This window comes from Rousettus aegyptiacus, unplaced genomic scaffold (assembly GCF_014176215.1).
Source record: "Rousettus aegyptiacus isolate mRouAeg1 unplaced genomic scaffold, mRouAeg1.p scaffold_m13_p_2, whole genome shotgun sequence".
In the NCBI taxonomy this organism is placed as follows: Eukaryota; Metazoa; Chordata; class Mammalia; order Chiroptera; family Pteropodidae; genus Rousettus; species Rousettus aegyptiacus.
In genome coordinates this window covers 14,722,080-14,727,724 of record NW_023416295.1, presented here as the reverse complement: position 1 = coordinate 14,727,724, position 5,645 = coordinate 14,722,080, and positions in this window count along the sequence as shown.

The window sequence follows — 5,645 nt, the reverse complement described above, 5'->3', positions numbered from 1 at the left end:
GTCTAACCAATGTACTGTACACTTGAAACTAATTTAAATAAATAAATTTTTTTTAAGTTTTAAAACACACACATATACAAAAACTACTGGTTATAAGGATGCTCAATGAACTTAGGGGAAGAGTAGATGAACTCAGTGAGAACTTTAACAGAGAGATAGAAAACATAAAAGTGGAGATAGAAAACAAAGAACCAGTCGTAAATGAAGAATACAATAACTGAAATGAAGAATACATTAGGAGGAATCAACAGTAGATTAGAATCAACAGATATTGAATCAGCAATTCAAAAGACAAGGTCGCAGAAAACACTCAATCAGAACAGCCACAAGAAAAAAGAATTTAAAAAAGTGAGGATAGTTTATGTGGCCTCTGGGACAACATCACGTGTACCAATATTTGCATCATAGGGGTACCAAAAGGAGAAGAGAGGGCAAGGAACTGAAAACCTATTTAAAGAAATAATGACTGAAAACTTTCCTATCCGAGTGAAAAAAAATAGCAGACATACAAGCCCAGGAAGCATAGAGAATCCCAAACAAGATGAACCCAAAGAGGCCCACATCAAGACGTGTCATAATTAAGATGACAAAGTCTAAAGACAAAGAGAATCTTAAAAGCAGCAAGAGAAATGCAGTTAGTTATCTACAAGGGAGCTCCCACATGACTGGCAGCTGATTTCTCAACAGAAACTTTTCAGGCCAAAAAAGATTGGTAGGAAATATTCAAAGTGATGAAACGTAAGACCTACAACCGAGATTATGCTACCCAGCAAAGCTATCATTTAGAATCAAAGAACAGATAAAGGGCTTCCCAGGTAAGAAAAAGCTAAAGGAGTTTACCACCATCAAGCCAGTATTATAGGAAATGATGGAGGGACCTCTTTAAGAAGAAGGAAGGAAGGAAGGAAGGAAGGAAGGAAGGAAGAAGGAAGGAAGGAAGGAAGGAACTATGAATAATAAAATGGCAACTACATATCTATCAACAATTACTTTAAATGTAAATGGATTAAATGCTCTAATCAAAAGATAGGGTAGCTGAATGTATTAAAAAACAAGACCCTTATATATGCTACCTACAAGAGACTCACTTCAACTCTAAAGACACAAATAGATTGAAAAATAAGGGATGAAAAAAGATATTTCATGAAAATGGAAACAAAAAGGCTGGGGTAGCAATACTTACACTGGACAAAATAGACTTTAAAACAAAGGCTATAACAAGAGACAAAGAAGGACCCAATTATCCTACTTCTGGGTATAAATCTAAAGAAACTCAAAACACTACTTCAAAGAGACATATCATTCCATATGTTTATTGCAGCATTATTGACAACAGTCAAGAAATGGAGGCTTCCTGGGTGTCCATCAATGGATAAATGTACAAAGAAGAGATGATATGTATATAATATATATATTATACATATATATAATGGAATATATACAGGTATGTAAAGCATAACATCAGTAATATAGTCAGTAGTATTATAATTAGGTATGGTGTCAGATGGGTACTAGATTTATCAGGGTGATCACTTTGTAAGCAATATAAATGTCTAATCACTATTAGACATTTCAGGTGTTGTACACATGAAACTAATATAATATTGTATGACAACTGTGATTTTAAAAATTAATTGTTAAAGACTTGAAAATCTTAAAAGAAAAAAAGGAAAAGAAAAATCAAAAAAGGAGAGGGGAAGATGAAGGAGAATAAGAGGCTCAGATTTCCAGGTGTAAAACAAGTAAGTGATGGGGACGTGGTGTACGGATTGGGGAAAATAGTCAATAATATTGTAATAGCATTGTGTGGTGTCAGATGGTTTACTGGACCTATCATGGTGATCACTTTTTAGGTATATAAATGTGTAATAACTATGATGTACACCTGAGATTAATACTATATTGTATATTAGCTATATTTGAATAAAAATCTTTTTTAAAATGGTTAAGATTATAAATACATTATATATATTTGATCACTATTAAAAATAAAAATAAGACAGAGAGTCAATCCTCATTCCTCTAGATAATAATTAAAAAATAAGAGACATAGAATATAGACCTAGAAGCTTAAACATCCATTTGATAGGAATTCCAGAAAAAAGAGAAGAGAATGGAGCAGAAGAAATAATTAAGGAAATAATTAAAACTTTCCATAATTAAAGATTCATGTCTTGAGCTTTTCAGTGCCTACTGAGTACCCAGTAAAATTAATGGAAGCAGATTCACTCCTAGACACATCTTGGTGAAATTTTGGAATTACAACAATAAAGAAAAAAAATCATAAATGCTTCTGGAGAGAAAAAAGAGATAACCTACAAAGGAATAAGTATCAGATTGATAGCAGATTTATCACTGAATATTCTGGATGCTGGAAGTCTATAGGGAAATATCATAAAAGTTCTGCAGGCAAAAGACTTTAAACCTAAAATCTTATATCCAGCCAACTGGCATTTGATTTTGAGGGTAAAATAAAGATATTTTTTGAAATCAAAAAAATAGTTTATTTCTTGCATATCATCTTTGAAAGAATTCCTGGAGGGTATGTTTTAGCAATCTAGGGTGAGAATAAACATATAAGCACAATACATATTTTCCTCCCACACCAAAAATCAACAAGAAAGACTGGAAAATAAAATGCCAATTTCTACCCAGTAAGATGAACAGTTAACAGTATACTTGAGGACGTAAAAAAAAAAGGTTACAGATATTACCTAGATGTTGTCAAAGTTAAAAGCTATATTAAATTTTTAATGATAATCATCTTAGCTTATATAGGAGTAAACTTTCTAAACTACTGGGTGAGGGAGGGAATCTGTCAATGTAATCGTAGACAGGAAAAGGTGGGAGGAAAGTAATAGAAAAGCTTAGGGGAAAAAAAAAAAAGATGGCAGGATAAGTTAAATAGAAAAAAAATGCAAAAGTTGAAACTCTGTATCAAGAGAATATTTAATTTTATCATTTATTGTAATGTGAATCTTGAATCTGTTCAATTTTTTCCTTTGAATATGAAAAAAAAAACTCCAAAGAAATAGAAAATAAAAAAGAAAATCAAAGATCTATCCAGAAGTCTAACTTCTAAATATAGATGCTCCTCGACTTACAATGGGGGTATGTCCCAATAAATCCATCGTAAGTTGAAAATATCATGTCAAAAATGCATTTAATATTACACTGTGGAGTATTGGTCACTTACCCTTGTGATCATGTGGCTGACTGGGAGTTTCAGCTTGTTGCCTCTTGCCAAGCATCACAAGAGAGTATCTTACAGTGTATCAATAGCCCGGGAAAAGATCAAAATTCAAAGTCTAATTTCTACTGAATATGTATTGTTTTTACACTATTATAAAGTTAAAAAACCATAAGACAAACCATCATAAGTAAGGGACCATCTGTAATAGGCATTCCAGATAAAGAACAAAGAAAATAGAGAAGAAATTATCAAGGAAATAATTAAAGAGCATTTCCTCCAAAACCAAAGTACATGAGTTTCCATTTTCAATGAGTGCTCGGGACAAAAAAATATTAAGCATCGCACCTAAGCACATAATTATAAAATTCCCGACCAATACCCTGGAGAAGAAAAATCCTCGTGTTTCCAGAGACATGGAAGATGTAACATACAAAGGATCAGAGATATGAATAGGAATCAGACTTTTAAAATAACAAGCCTGAAAAGTAGCATAAGATGTAATAAATACCTTTAAAATTATGAGGAAAAATTATTTTCAAACTTGAATTCAATAACCAGCCCAACTACAAATCAAGTGTTTGAATAGAAGATATTTTAAAATATGCCAAGATTCTAACATCCCCTAACTCTATTCCTTAGGAAATTAGTAGAGGAGGTGCGCTAGCAAAACGAGGAAGTAAGGCAAGAAAGAGGAAGACATGGGATCCAGGAAATGGGCAAAACCAGCCCAGAAGAGCTATGAAAGAAAATCCCAGAATGACACTGTAGTACAAGTCTAGAGAGCAGTTATCTAGATTGAAACAAGAGGAAGGAAGATCCTAGGACAAAAACTCTAAAGAATAAGTGGAACTTACATAATTGAATATATGGAAAATATTGCTAGAATTTTTGACAGTCTTAGAGCACCTGCAGTGGTTGGAGGGCAACCAAATGTAGATACATAGAAAATTGACAAGTGAGAGGAAAAAAAAAGTAATAATTAACGCTGGCCGTATAAGCTAGAAGGCAGGTTGTAATTCCCTTCTTCTCATTGGTAAGCAATATTTGCATACATAATAATTTAAATGCTGATTATTGGTTTAACCACAATTGTTACATAACTATGTGGAGGGGGGAATGGAAATGATGAATCATGTTCTTATCTACCATGGCAGAAAGTCAACAGATAATCCTTAAAATTAACAAATCAACAGTTAGTCATTTAAGCATTTATTTAGATACATGGATATAATTGGGATGAGTATGTAGAAGAATTAAGGATAGGTCAGTGAACTGCTTTTTTTTCAAGGCTTTAGTGTCTGTATATACTTTTAAAATATGTATATTCATTATTTTAGTTCATTATTTTAGTTTAGAATATGTATATTCATTATTTTAGTTCATTATTTTAGTTTAGAATATGTATATTCATTATTTTAGTTCAGTGTAACATATAGCATTAATTTTAAAGCGTTAGCATACAATTTGGGGGCATCCGCAATGTCTTGAACTTTATCCATGGCCAGTAAGTAAAGAAATGTTTTCAAGAGCTGTATGAGCCTTGAGTACAGATGCCAGTTTTTTGCTCATTTACTTGTTCCTCCCTTCCCCACCCCCCACTCCCCAACCTCCCACCGCCGCTCAGAGAGTACTTCGCAGAAAACATAACATTGCATGTAGAGGGGCCTCAACTAAGTTTGTTATATTCCCCCGGAAGAGGGAAAATACAAAACAAGGCACAGATGTAGCACAAAAATGAGTTCAGATTCTGCATGCAGATGAGTAAGAAGGCATGTGTGGCAGAGGTACTGGAAGGGGATAATCATGTTATGTTCGAGCCCCTAGAAGCAGCTCCTCAGGCACAGAGGAGATATGACAAGCCCGTGGAGGCCTATCTAAGTTGCCTTTCACCATTCCTTTTCTTCATTGCTCTTTAAAACAATTTATAGTTATGTACTTAAGTTTATTTATTGTTTCCTTTATCAGACTATAAGCTCCACTAAAGCAAGACCTCGTCTATTTCATTCACCACTGTATACCCAACACAGAGCGGAAGCCCATCAAATACTTGTTGGGATAAAAATGCGTGATCGTGCCGCTGGACAGTCATCAGTGTGGCATGATGGAGTACACCGTCAACAAACAAGCTGAAAACAAAGAAGTACGTTGGGAAATGACAAGAGTGAACTACTTGACAGGTCTCTGAAACGACAAGACCAGAAGTGTGTAGCTAGACCTCTGGCACAGGGAGCGCAAGGGAGGGGCTGCACGCTACGGTACGCCTCGGAAACCACAGCAGGCTAAGAGACTGACTAATAGAGTCTGAGAAAATAGAAGCGGGATAGCAGCATTGCGCATGCGCAAGCGCAGCCTCCGGTTTCCCTGCGCGCGCCTGCGTGCGCGCACACGAGGAGTCGAAGCGGAAATGGCGCCGCGGGACCGCGCGTCTGGGCGGCGAGCGGAAGTGGGTGTG